The 14,312-nt window shown below is 44.2% G+C and overlaps 1 long non-coding RNA gene across 1 annotated transcript; it reads left to right on the plus strand.

Annotated features, from left to right (window-relative positions):
- The first annotated feature begins 1,158 nt into the window (after positions 1–1,158).
- Positions 1,159–12,853, plus strand: LOC142929358 (uncharacterized). The gene is made up of 2 exons (XR_012945653.1): positions 1,159–3,075; positions 11,779–12,853. It is a non-coding gene; the product is annotated as an uncharacterized LOC142929358 (long non-coding RNA).
- The last annotated feature ends 1,459 nt before the right edge of the window (positions 12,854–14,312 follow it).

The raw sequence follows: 14,312 nt of genomic DNA on the forward strand, positions 1-14,312 counted from the left end.
GTACATAGCTTAAAAGTTGTGTAATCGCCTATAGATGCTGATGCCACTGGTTCTTCACGTTCTGTAGATGTAGATGCCACCACGGCCATCTTTTGCACGGCGGTTGAACTTACGATTCTCGGTCTGAACAGGCAACTGGACATACGGACAGGTTTGTTCGTATCTCTGAAAGTTCGTAAGTCGAATGTTCATAAGTAGAGGATTCCATGTACCAGAATCCAGTGGGTCACCAATTGGGAATCGGTGCACATTTAGTAACTCGCGAATATATGCAAACCTCGCAAATTCAGAACTCATGAATAGCGAGGATTTAATATACTGTGCTTGATTTTGGAACATAAGTTTAATTTAGTGATAAAAAATCCCCCCCCCCCCATTTTGGTTTTGTTTACAGATTTTCCAAATGGAGAAAGACAAGGCATTTAAAGCCTACATTTTGCACACACTTTAAATAATAAATCGGTGCATCTGGAATGTGCGATGCTGAGGGGATAATTCACATGTTGGAATAAAATCTATTATTAGCATTTTGGGCAAAAAACCTATATCTAGTTATATTCTTGCTTCTTTCGGTAAAGTCACGTAGAGATAGGAATGGGGATACACATTCCAGAGTGAGTGGGTAGGGGAAAAAATGTGATACTCCGACTGATGCTCCTGTTGTTTGTGGAGTGACTCATGCAGCCAGCTGTGGCTCTAGGGTTTGGTGTTACATGTTATTTATGTAGTTTATTGTTAAAAAATTCGGTCACAGTTCCTATGATTACTGTTACATTGCATTTATGGTGATTTCTAAAAGTTTTTTGGTTTGGCCATGTTTTTTTTATTGTAGTACGGAGTTAGACTGGTGGCCTTAATCTAAGTTTTCTTGTTGTTGTTGTTTGACTTGCATCCCACTGGGATTTTTGCACATAGCGTTGGTGTATGGTGCTATTTCAGGAATATTTTGATGTTTTTTCCTGGATTTTCTGTTTGCACATGCACAAAGTCACTTTAAGATGTTTTCTTGTTCATGTTTTTGTGTTTTTGTTTGTTGCGGTTGCACCCGATTCAAGAGCCGAATGGCTCACAGGGCTATACCAAATAAATACAACTATGAAAATTATGAAACTATGAAAGGGCTGTGCGAGCAGACAATGGGGGGGGGGGGGGGGGAGAGATATGCACTTTTAAGTCTAGATTGAAAACTCGTTCCTTTAGAACAGCTTTTCGTATTTAGTTTGTTGTCCTTCGCGCACCTCCGATTAGCACGGTTGACTACGTACAGTACGAAAGAAGTACCGTAGTGTGCCTGCTTCACCTGTGCCAGAAGTGCATCCAATGGGCAGAATGCTCCAGAGCTCTTTTCTGCTGAACCAACCTGTGAGCCCATAGCACATGGTAACAGGAGCTCACGGTCTGAGGAGCTGCCCTCGCTGGGCATCAATATCCATTGTTAAAATCCAGCCAATTAGAGGTGTCGTACAGCAAGGCGCGCTAGCTCATTGGCTGAGCGGGTGCCTGATGTCACACCGTCATTGCAAGGCTCTCGGTGTTATCGCTCAGTGTCCAGGAAGAGCTAATGCTGGCCTCGGAGCGCCCCAGCAGGGTGCCCTGCCCAATGAATGCACACCCCAGGTCGCATATGTGAACAATGCAGGCGACCAAATACACAAATAAATAACAAAAACACAGGAGCTCACCTTTCCGTAAAATAATGTGTTTTCGTGCATTGGTCTATGGGTATTCTTGGCCAGTGCTTTACAGCAGCAGTTTCCCACAACAGCACAGGTTACATTACAAACGTGCGGTTTGTATCCATTGGCCGCAATATGTAATGTGGACAAGATGTGGTTGTTGTCAGTGTTGTGAAAGTCCTGCAGAGATTGGAGTTGTCTCTCAGAATCCACACCTCGCACTATAATGCACAGGTCTCATTTGGCGGTGAGGGTGCTTGTTGGTAGCTTCACCTCTCCCCTTTCTCATGTGACAAGCGCCCTCCTGGGAGTGGCCTTGCTTCTCCCAAAATTAACTCTTTCCTATTCCGTACATGTACGTTATCAATTTTTCTTCAGATTCCATTCCAATTACGTATGTTTAGGAAATGGGAAGTAAAAGGCCATCCCGGGAGGGTGTGTGGCACAATTTGGCGCCAGCTATCGTAGTCGTGTCTAGAGGCCGACCGAAACTGAATTTCTGGTTTTGGCCGAAAACTAAACCAGACCAAAAGTAAAAAATTGACTTTCGGCCGAAACCGAAAGTAAACCAAAAGTAAAAAATTTGGCTAGAGTGTGCGGGTCGCGGCATTTCGGATGGTTGTGAGTTGAAACGCTGATTGGGGGTGGGGGGTTGACTCGGCCCATCGATCCCCCTGGGTTTAATGAAACGAGTGACACTTACTGGGGAAGTCAACGGCGGTTATCCCCACGGAGGCTTACCCCTGCCATATGAATGCGGAATTTCCACTCGTGGCTCAAGGGCTTCTAAGCCGTAGAACACTGCCTCAAATGCTCATTTGGGCTGCAGGAAATCTTTAAAAAATATATATTAGCCAGTGATCGTGGACAAAGAAGTCTCCACTGAAATGTGGGAGCTATAGCAGTGGGGCAAACTCTTAAGCTGAACAGCTCACAATTACATTGAGCATTCAGCTTATTTGTCTTGTAAAGTTGATTAAATGGAACGCGACGACCAATACCATTTGGTGTTTGTGCGTCTTCCACGAGGTTCAATGCGAATTCACGAAACTCTTAGAACACCGAATGGCTGCCTCTCCTCATCTCTCTACTCATGGCACCAGTCCTGGGGATACCCCTTGGCCTGGCTCACGCGAAGTGAACCACCGAGCACGGGAAATAGTATGGCCACTTGGCTACATTGCCAAGGAAACTGCGAAGAGCATCGTTAACTCAAGCCATGGTGGAATGTTTGTCAAACTTCCAGTGACACTGTCCTTTCTCTCTCTCCGCCAGCTCCTGTTGTGACGGCTGCCAAAATAAAGATATTACTGCCACCGGCGCCACTGGCACCACCAGGCGAGCCTCCGGCTGTAAATACAGTGGTACCTCAGTATACGTCGTTAATTCGTTCAAGAAGGTAGGACTTATACCGAAAATGACGTATACCAAACGAATTTTCCCATAAAAAATAAAGGGAAAGGAAATAATCCGTTCCAGAGTATAAGAGATGATATTTTATATGGCATATTATACATTAATGGGGTTGTATAAGATAATTTAGACACTACTTATTACTAAAATGCATAATAAATTAAAATAAATTGAAATAAAAATAAAATTTAACATCACTTTACCTTGCTGAGAGGAGTTGATAGCCTACGAGGATGGTGGTGAGGAAGGGGAGGAGGAGGAGATGTTATTTTTTGTAAGGAGAGTACCCTTCCATTAAAACTTCAGGAAGCTGAAATTCTGGTGGTTTTTTTATCTTTCTCTTTTCTGTCTTTTTTCTTGACTTGGACCTGGTTGAGGCTCACCAGGTTTGAGTTTTACTAAAAACCTGTCCATTGAAGTTTGTTTTTGCCTTCTTCTAAGGGTGTTCCTGAAGTGTGACATTGTTTGGTCATTCCACACAATACTGTTACAGCTTGTTAGAACTGTAACAGTATTGTGTACGCGGGTACTGTACGCGGTGACTCATTCTGACCCATACAAGTTCTAGCAAGCAAGTCATATCCCAAGCAAGACGTCGTATCCCAAGACAATTTTCTCGTCAAAACACGACGTATACCAAATTTGACGTATTCCAAAGCGGCCGTATACCGAGGTATGACTGGATAGGTAACCAACTCTGCAGAGGTAACTAGCTCTGCAGGCCTGTTAGCTGCAGACACATCCAACGGTTTCGCTGGAAGTAACCTCAACCCCTGACGCTTTAAACTCGGGTGTGGCTCCATCTGGTGGGGGGGCAGCAGAGCTGTTGTGTGGCCCACCAAACAGAGATTCATCACTAAGCAAAGCAAACTTGGATGGGCCCAGAGGGGCATTTAGTGGTAGTGCAGGGCTCACCCATACACCTCCCTAGTGACAGCCCTACTTTTCTTTTTAAATCAATGCCTTTATCTCTCATTGATTCCTGCATGATAATGTGAAAGGTGATGACCAATATAATTGTTGTATACGATGGCATAAATCTATCCTCTGAAATTGAAGTTAAACAGTGCATCTTCTTTGGTTCTTTCGGTAAAGTCACGTAGAATGAGAATAAAATAATAAAATAAAATAAGACAATAAAATTTTCACGACGTTTCGGCCACAACACAAGTAGCCTTCTTCAGGTGAAAGAACAGAACTGTCGGGACAACAGAGCTTCAATTGACGCTGCTAAGATTCACAGCGTCTTTTAAGCTCGGTGAGAGGCATGGCGAGCCTTGAAAAAGGAGTTCACCTATCAAAGCAGGAGAGTTTAGCATTGAAAAAACTGAGGGATTAGCTTGTGACAGCAATAGCTGTGTTAAAGTCAAAGTTTACATATCCACAGAGGCATTTAGTATATGGACGCTAAAGGCCTCCATTATCAACTATTATAAAGTAAACCATAGTGTCTTTTAAGCTCGGTGAGAAGCGTGAAGAGCCTTGACAAAGGAGTTTACATATCAGAGCAGGAGAATTTAGCATTGAAATAGTCGAGGGATTAGCTTGTGACAGAAATAGCTTTGTTGAAGTCAAAGTTTACATATCAACGGAGGCATTTAGTATATGGACGCTAAAGGCCTCCAATTACCAACTATCATAAAGTAAACCAATGTGAAAAAACTAAGTCTATATCACATCAATATAATAAATGTACTTAATATATTCTTCAATAAGCTGAGTTATTAATCATACAGCAACTGGGTATACATTACACTATATAATGAATACCATATAGCAAACCAATAAAAAAAACTAAAATATAAGCTCCTCAATGTTATCAATAAACTCTATATACTCTCCAATCAGCTGAACAACTAACAATAAGTCGTTATATATCACAGTGTTATATGGTGAAAGATGGCGGTTTTTCCCATCCCCTCAACACCAGCACCAAGGACAGCGACATTCACCATATAACACTGTGATATATAACGACTTATTGTTAGTTGCTCAGCTGATTAGAGAGTATATAGAGTTTATTGATAACATTGAGGAGCTTATATTTTAGTTTTTTATTGGTTTACTATATGGTATTCATTATATAGTGTAATGTATACCCAGTTGCTGTATGATTAATAGCTCAGCTTATTGAAGAATATATTAAGTACATTTATCATATTGATGTGATATAGACTTAGGTTTTTCACACGCGTTTACTTTATGATAGTTGGTTAGTTGGAGGCCTTTAGCGTCCATATACTAAATGCCTCTGTTGATATGTAAACTTTGACTTTAACACAGCTATTTCTGTCACAAGATAATCCCTCGGCTATTTCAATGCTAAATTCTCCTGCTCTGATATGTAAACTCCTTTGTCAAGGCTCTTCACGCTTCTCACCGAGCTTAAAAGACGATATGGTTTACTTTATAATAGTTGGTAATTGGAGGCCTTTAGCGTCCATATACTAAATGCCTCTGTGGATATGTAAACTTTGACTTTAACACAGCTATTTCTGTCACAAGCTAATCCCTCAGTTTTTTCAATGCTGAATTATCCTGCTTTGATAGGTGAACTCCTTTTTCAAGGCTCGCCACGCCTCTCACCGAGCTTAAAAGACGCTGCGAATCTTAGCAGCGTTAATTGAAGCTCTGTCGTCCCGACAGTTCTGTTCTTTCACCTGAAGAAGGCTACTTGTGTTGTGGCCGAAACGTCGTGAGAATTTTATTGTCTTATTTTATTATTTTATTCTCATTCTACGTGACTTTACCGAAAGAACCAAAGAAGATGAATCCTTGCAGTCACGAAAGCTTTAAATCGAAAAAATTAAACAGTGCAGTTTTCCTTCCTAATGTTGCGTTGTTCCCTTAAACATGGGTTGTGTGTCACTGGGAAAATAAAGTTATATTTGTTTCTCCAACGCAAAGCAACATTAAAAATAAATTAAATTTTTATATTCTACAGTACAGTAATTCCTCGGTTAACAGTGACATCAGTTCACGTTTTTTGCGGTTAACGTTTCTCCTCTCATAGGGCCCCATGGTTTTGACTAACGTTAAAATGTTGATTAACGGTACGTTTATACTCTGGTTCTTTCGGTAAAGTCACGTAGTTAGAAATAAAATAAAACAAATAACGACGTTTTTGATCGCAACACAAGCGAGCTTCATCAGGTGGCACCGATACAGCAGGACAACCGCAGACAACAAGAGTTTATAAAGGGTTGTGGTGGGCCCAACCCAAGGGTAAGTGGGCGGAGCTAGAGAAGGAAGAAAGGGGGGTCAAGGGGGGGAGGGTGAGAGGGGGGTGGGCACAGGTGATCGGTGGAAGGCAGAGAGAAGCTGTGCCTGTGGAAGGCAGAGAGAAGCTGTGTCTGTGGGGCCAATGTGAGAAATTAGCATGTAAATGTAAATTAGCATGTAAACAGGATGAGGATGGGGAAGGTCGTCCTGTTAATGTGAGAGATTAAAAAAACGGCAGGCAGGATGGAAGTATTACAGCGAAATCCAACCAACCTGGTTAATAACGTTTTTCCAATGGTTACTCAGCTTGTACCCATCTTCACGGTTGATATCTCTGTGTTTATATATCTGGATGGCTTCATGCACACATTTTTGAAGGTAGCCCGGCGGTTTGCAGAGCACCTTGGTCTCGGAAAAAGCAATATCATGCGAGCCCACAGCGTTATAACAATGGTCAGCTATGGCAGAGGTATTGGTTCTGCCGTGTTTCAAATCTGTCTTGTGTTCGTGTACACGGTCCGAGACATGTTGTTTCGTTTCCCCAATGTAACTGCTGCCGCAGGTACAACTCAGTTTGTATACTCCAGGATATTGCATGTCAGGAGTGACATCCTTCACAGATGGGATTAGATCACGGATTTTGTGTACTGTATTGAATCGGACCTGGATCTTGTGTTTGTTTAAGATTTTGGAAATCTTTTTGGTAACACCTGCTATGTATGGTAGAGTGATGGTTTTGATTGGATTCTCTGGCGGTTGTCTCTCCATGGTTGGAGAAACAGCTTTGTGAATAGAACAGTCCGAGTATCCATTCATCTTGAGGGCTTGGTGTACGTGTTTCAGATCACTGGCTAGGTGGTCTTAGTTGGAGGTGCAGTGGGCCCTATGGTGTAGTGTTTTGATGAGGGAATTCTTATGGGCCGGATGGTGGTGGGAATCAGGCTTTAGATAGGAATCCGTGTGGGTGGCTTTCCTGTAGACAGAATGTCCCAAAGAGCCATCAGGTCTTTTTCAATCAAAACATCCAGGAATGGTAGCTTACCATCGTTCTCCACTTCCACGCGGGTGCCAATTTTGGCCAATCCAAGCGCTCGTAAGTGGAGCTGAGCCATGCCCTGAGCCAATCAGAGACGCCCATGAAATGTTGAATTGCTTCAGCATGTTTTCTTCATTTAGTATGGCAGGCTGCTAATCTTTACCTAAATCTCCTGCCTGGTTCAGGGCAGCTCATTAGGATCAAGGCTGGGGGTCAGGCCTTGGGCCATCTCAATAATAATGATTCTACTTATAAAGTATCTTCCATGAGGGATACCAAAGTGCTGTACAAGACTCGGCAGCGCGCCACTCGGCAAGGCAGTAACTCACTAAAGGAAACACGAAGAAAACGGATAAATAATAAAATAAATACATTAACAAAAAACATTTTGTTGAATTTGGTAAAAATTGAAAAAGCATAAGTTAATAGAAATGTCTGAAGACGAGAGCCTTAAACAATGTCCAGAGAATTCAGCAATGGTCGATTCCACAGTACTGGCTCAGTGATGTTGCAATCTAAAAAATCAACAACGTTGCAATGTATCACAGGACCTTTGTTGACAGTAAAGTATGAAAAATAAAAATAGGCTTTACGTTGAAATATTTAACAAACACGCGATGTTGTGCAACGTTTTTGAAGTATTCAACACAGTTAAGCGTAGACCAGCTGGCACCATTCAACCTTCGATTTACAATGCCCAAAATCTTGGATGAGGCATTCATTTTTTGGAATTGAACCACTTAGTCATGGAAAATAATGCTGCCAAAACTACATCGCTCAGCCAACTGCAAATATTTCGTACCATCCGATTGGCACGGTGGGCCACGTGCGATATGAAAGAAGTTGAACGTGCAGTAGTCGACAAATAAGCACAACTATCGTGTGAATGTGGGCGCTTCTGCTGCCTGTGACACTGTGCTTTTCTTGGTCACCAGTGCCCGTCGGAGCGGCTAAGACGGAGACCACGTTCCCAGCAGCCTAGTTAGGTAAAGAGTCGGCTTTAGTTGGTGATAATATTCTGCAGCCTCGTTCAGCGGCTAACCACGTACTGATTATTTTGCATTTCATGACGTTATGTACAGTTGTCCCTTGTTATATGCACGTACTTGTGATCCGCGAATCGAGTCTGGAACGCTACACGGCTGCATCGAGAGAGAGTGATCAGATCAAGTTACGAGAGAGAAACGAATGCAAGAAAGTGATGACATAAAGTGATGAGATAAAGAGGTAACCATACTCTTTGGTTCTTTCGGTGAAGTCACGTAGGTATGAAATAAAATAAATCACGTTTCGATTGCAACACAAGCAATCATCATTAGGTGGGAAAACCACAGCAATACATTTTTTGCTGAAGTGGGAGAGAGAGAGTTGCCGTGGTAAGAGGCTATATAGGTAAGAAAGGAGGGAAGGGCAAGGGGGGGAGAGGGGGGGTAGGGGAGAACTGCGTGGACGCTAGGAGAGGGACGTGAGGCTGGAGGGGGAAGGAAGTGGGCGGGGCTGGAAGTGGGAGGCCGAGAGAGCTGGGGATGCGGGGGGGGGGGAAAGCCCTGGATTCTGTTGTTGTATGTGGTTTTATCCATGATGACAGTAGCATTGCCCTTGTCAGCCGAGAGGATGAGTGTCATCTCTCTTTTTCAATTTGGCGAGTTCAGAGCGCTCCAGGACCTTCTTAATGATGGCAGTTACACCAAAATCAAAGAGGATCCTACTAACCGCCTGGCTACAAAAACCAACAATATCATTACCAGTTCAACTTCTCTAATCGAACCATTCAAACGGCTCTCCCTAAAACCCTCTGCTACTAGACAACCCAGATTCTATGGTCTTCCTAAATTCCATAAAGAAGGTACTCCACTTCGGCCCATCGTTTCCACTATCAACTCACCTACCTACAAACTGACCCGTTTTCTGTCTGACACCTTGCTTCCATTCACGGGCAAGACTACCTCAGCAGTATGTAACTCAGCTGACTTGGTCTCTTTAATCAAGGGCATTTCATTGTCCCCAGATGATTTGCTCATCAGCTTTGATGTAGTTTATCTGTTCATCAAGGTTCCTGTACCTGACACCTTAGCAATAATTGAAAACTTAGTCCAACATGGACTGAATCCTGATGTTCCTACTCTGGTTAGACACTGCCTTACCAACACTGGCTTCACTTGGAATGGTACTTCCTACAAACAAAATTAAGGTACCCCCATGGGTTCCTCCTTATCACCAGTTAGAGTGAATGTTTTCATGGAGAAATTTGAAAGAGATGCCATCCAGACATCCACCCTACGTCCTTCCTTGTGGAAGAGATATGTAGATGACACTTTCGTCATTTGGCCACATGGCCTGCCAGCTTTGAACCAATTTCTCAACCACATAAATTCCATACACCCATCCATCAAATTCACCATGGAAGTGGACAAGGATGGTAAGCTACCTTTCCTGGATGTTTTGTTTGAGAAGAGACCTGATGGCTCGTTGGGACACTCTGTCTACAGGAAGTCCACCCACACAGATTCCTATCTGAAACCTCATTCCCACCACCATCCGGAACAGAAGAATTCCCTTATCAAAACATTACACCATAGGGCCCACTGCATTTCCGACCAACACCACCTAGCCAGTGAACTGGAACACGTACACCAGGCTCTCAAGATGAATGGGTACTCGGACCGCATTATTCGCAAAGCTGTTTTTCTCCAACCATGGAGAAACAACCCCCTGAGAAGCCAATCAAAACCATCATGTTACCATGATATATTTTTTCTGAGACCAAGGTACTCTGCAAACCTTCGGGCTACTATCAAAGGTGTGTTCATGAAACCATCCAGATATATAAACATAGACATAACTTAAACCGAGAAGATGGATACAAATTGAGCAATAATTGGAAGGATGCCATTAACCAGGTAAAACCCTAACTGCTTCATAGTGGTTGTTGTCTATTATATCGGCTGGGTACTAGTCTATTTTTCCGAGTTAACTTCCCCCCCCCCCCCGCATCCCCAGCTCTCTCGGCCTCCCACTTCCAGCCCCGTCCACTTCCCCCCCCCCCCCCACCAGCCTCACGTCCCTCTCCTAGCGTCCATGCAGTGCTACCCCCCCTCTCCCCCCCTTGCCCCCCCCCCCCTTTCTTACCTATATAACCTCTTACCCCGGCAACTCTCTCCCACTTAAGCAAAACTTTTTCTTGCTGTGGTTTTCCCACCTGATGATGATTGCTTGTGTTGCAATCGAAATGTCGTGATTTATTTTTTTACCTACGTGACTTTACCGAAAGAACCAAAGAGTATGGATTCCTGCAGTCACGAAAGCTTCAAATCTAGATTGAATAAAGAGGTAGCTTGTCATCATCATCATCAGCATCACCGTTGCCACATCCTTCTACTGCACAGCATTATCATAATTTAAGAAGTTAATTTTTTTACTATTATTTAATACTGTAATATCAAATTTGATTTACTTTGTTCATTATAACCAATTTAAAAAAATGTGTTATAATTGTCATGTTTTTAATAGCTTATTTACGTTTTATTTATGATAATCCATTAGAAATATAGGGTGTTTCTAATCCATTATCATCATCCGCGAAATTTGCTATTCACGAGCATCTCCGAACCGTATCCTTCATCGCAAATAACAAGAGAATGCTGTATGTAAGTATGTTTAACCTCTTTTTGCACCGTACATAGCCAACCGTGGCTAATCGTTATATTGTGCATTCCCAAAAGCATTGCTACATTAGGGCGATGGCACCGAGGCTGCGAGGCCGTCCTTAACACCACTCGCTCGGTCATCTATCAACAAAGTTTCAAACGACCGGTTAATCCACATTCGGTGTCTCATCAGCAGAGTCGGGTTTACTGGAACCAATGCTGGTGAACTGCCAGATGTGTTTATAGACAAAGGACCCTCTGCTAGATATGGCCTCCCTCAGTATAATGGATTTTGAGGTTTGTGCTAAGGTGCACCTTTCTCTTATCCTTACGGGAGCAGTATCCGCATAAAAATCAAAGGCAGACGACATCCTCGACAGTACAGTACTTTTATTTTGTCGCAGAGATGGGGCTCACTGCCATCGTCCCCATAGAAAGAGATGAGGCGGCGCAGTGGATACCCACACCTATGGCACGAACTTATGGTTCCTTGTGAGTTAGGGTTACCCTGCTGGCTCCAGTCTGCAATAAACACATCAACTCAGTGCAAAAGGGGGTCTCCTTGACTGGCACCATGGCACCGTGCCATGGGAGAGCGCCACATCTTGCCTGCGTGCAAAGGACATCAGGACATTTTTCTTGGTTCCACCACTTGTGAAAAAGGCCAAATTCGCAGCAAATGTCAGTAGATTTTTGGCATGCGTATAAAATATTCCAACGGCTTTGGTCAGGAGGTTATAAATTCTGCTTTAATGTTATCTCTTACACGCGTTTATCACTGCAGTTGGATTCTCGCCGATCATCAACCCAAATTCGGCACATCTCCGGCTGGTGCTGTCGCGTGACTTCAAGACGGTTAACGCGCACCAAGAAGCGCCAGGGCTACCCGGAGGACCCTGACAGGTTCCAGGGCTGCCTCCAGGTGCTCTGCCATGAAAGGCTCTCGAAGGGGCGACACTACTGGGAGGTGGGCGTTGGGGCAGAGGATTTCCGAGTGGGCATCGCCTACGGGACCTTGGAACGGAAGGGGTTGGACGACGTGTAGGGGCTTGGGAGGAACGAGCACTCTTGGTGCTTGCAGAAACTGGGCACCGGTTACCCGTGAGCAAAGTCGGCATTTACCTTGACTACGAGAAGGGCACGCTGATGTTTTACAACCCCGACTCGATGACGCTTCTGTAAATGTTTTGCATGGCCTTTACGAACGCCGTATATCCTGCACTGTGGGTGGGCAACGAATCAATAAAAATACTCTAGCTCTGGACTGGTGGGCGCATTCCAGACAAAAACATGTTCACACCGCATACATATCAGCTGTAACCGACAAAAGAATCCTAAACATGTACAACCTCTTAATAATGCATTGCTGAACACCTCCTGCCTCCCCATGCCATGTTCATTAAAATGTTTGGTTTAATTTATCCTTATATGGTACAATTATATCTACCCTCTCCAACTTTTTCTATTACCATTTTTATCTCCTGAGATTTACACCGTTCGTTAGCCTTATCTACTTAACTGTGACATACCTCAAGTTGCCATTCGGAATGTTCAGCTGCAGATGCCGAGCACCCTGCGATCCGCGCGCATCCCTTGGACTCACGCCAAAGCGGTGGCACGACCTCGACGCGATCTTGATGCATTATTTGCATGGATTATCGGGACGGGGGTATGCGTTTGACTTTGCAGTGTGGCATCCTACTCCGTGGTGGGTGGTGTAGTGCTCATCCATTAAGACCACCAGTCCCCATGCCTCCCAGCTCAGAATGCCAACGGGCATTAAGACCACAATACAGAGGGTTATCACATGTGCACACCTCGGCAACATGCTGTTTAATAAAGCATTTGTTTCACATGTACGAGTATTTTGTTTTGGCAACGACATTTTTGTGCCTGTTGTGAACGTTTGTTTTTTATGAGTGGTGTAGCCAGGGGCAGAGCCAGGGGGTGACAGGGTAGATAATTGTCACCCCCGAAAAAAAATCGAAAATCTGAAACATTCTGCGTATAAGAGTACGACACTTGGTCTGGCGGACTCCATGCAACTGCATTGTCAGAGTGTGTCGCCAACCGCAATCGTATCGTCTGAACTCTAGTTCAACAGCCTGACTCTCTAAGCATTCTTGAAATTAAAATTTGTTGAATGTCACCCCGGGCTGAAAATCCTGGCTCCGCCCCTGGGTGTAGCCAGTGTGGGCTTACCTGTGATGAACCGCACGTATCGTCGTCATTGTGCACTCAGCAGCGTGTTGCAGTCCTGAGGTACCAAGTGAGAGTTTTGTACTGCATTTCACCACTGCATGCCTCGTAGCTACTGTGAGCAAGGTGAGGATTCGCATCATGAGGTAGTGACTCAGGGATTGGACCCCTTAGCCCCACAAGTGCACAATCGTCCATGCCCTAAGAGCAGTTGAGAAAAATTCGCGCTCATGGGACCCCCGATTCAGAATTGGTGCAGGTGGAATATCGAGGGTTGAGGGATGTGGTGTTTAAATCTAAAACTTTTTTTAGTTTACCAGGTAAGGGCCAATGAGCTATGAATCTCTATGAATCTCTTTCAGAAGCGACCTGCCACAAATAGCTTAACAAAGTGACATGTGGAAATGTTTCGAAGCCAAATACTCTAAACGTATGTTTCTAAATGAGGGAAAAACCAGAGGACCCGGAGAAAAATCCACATGCAAAGCAACTTCACATCCATCGTTCCCATATGTTTTCACCATAACACATTAACACATCAGGGCAGGAGAGACGGGGGCAGACAGGCTAAAAAGGCGTTTGTTTCACGTCGTGTGCGAGTGCGTTTTGTGTTGGAGGCATTTGTTTCACGTGTTTTGTTGCCTGCAAATGTGGCACTTGTATTTCCCGCGCCCATTCAACAGTTCACCTGCACAGTATTCACGCTACGAGCTTATCCCCCAGGGAGATTGCATCTCACGGGTTGAGAACCGCTGGGCTAAAGGGCGCAGCTCGCTTTTGGAAGGTCGCGAGGTCAAATGCCAGTCAGGGGGTCAACCTCGATTAGCACGGTTCGCTACGCACAGTGCGCGGCAAAATTTCCAACTTACAACTTCGACCTTTTAATTCCTCCAGGGTCGATAAGAATAAGCAACACTTTTTGTGAATTCAACAGACGATGTCCGATTGGAGTCGGCCCCTGCCAGAGGAATGTGGGATTGCCATTCAAGGCTGAGGGTTTGTCAACAGCTTCCATCATTCGTGTGAGCGAGAAGCCACTTGAGACGTTTACCAGAAAGACCGCAGACAGCTTTTAACACGTGTAAACTTTATTTCGCTCATGGGGATGAGTCATACTCT

The sequence above is a fragment of the Petromyzon marinus genome, chromosome 29 (genome assembly GCF_048934315.1).
Source record: "Petromyzon marinus isolate PM22_M1 ecotype Great Lakes invasive population chromosome 29, UKy_Petmar_22M1.pri1.0, whole genome shotgun sequence".
Lineage (NCBI taxonomy): Eukaryota > Metazoa > Chordata > Hyperoartia > Petromyzontiformes > Petromyzontidae > Petromyzon > Petromyzon marinus.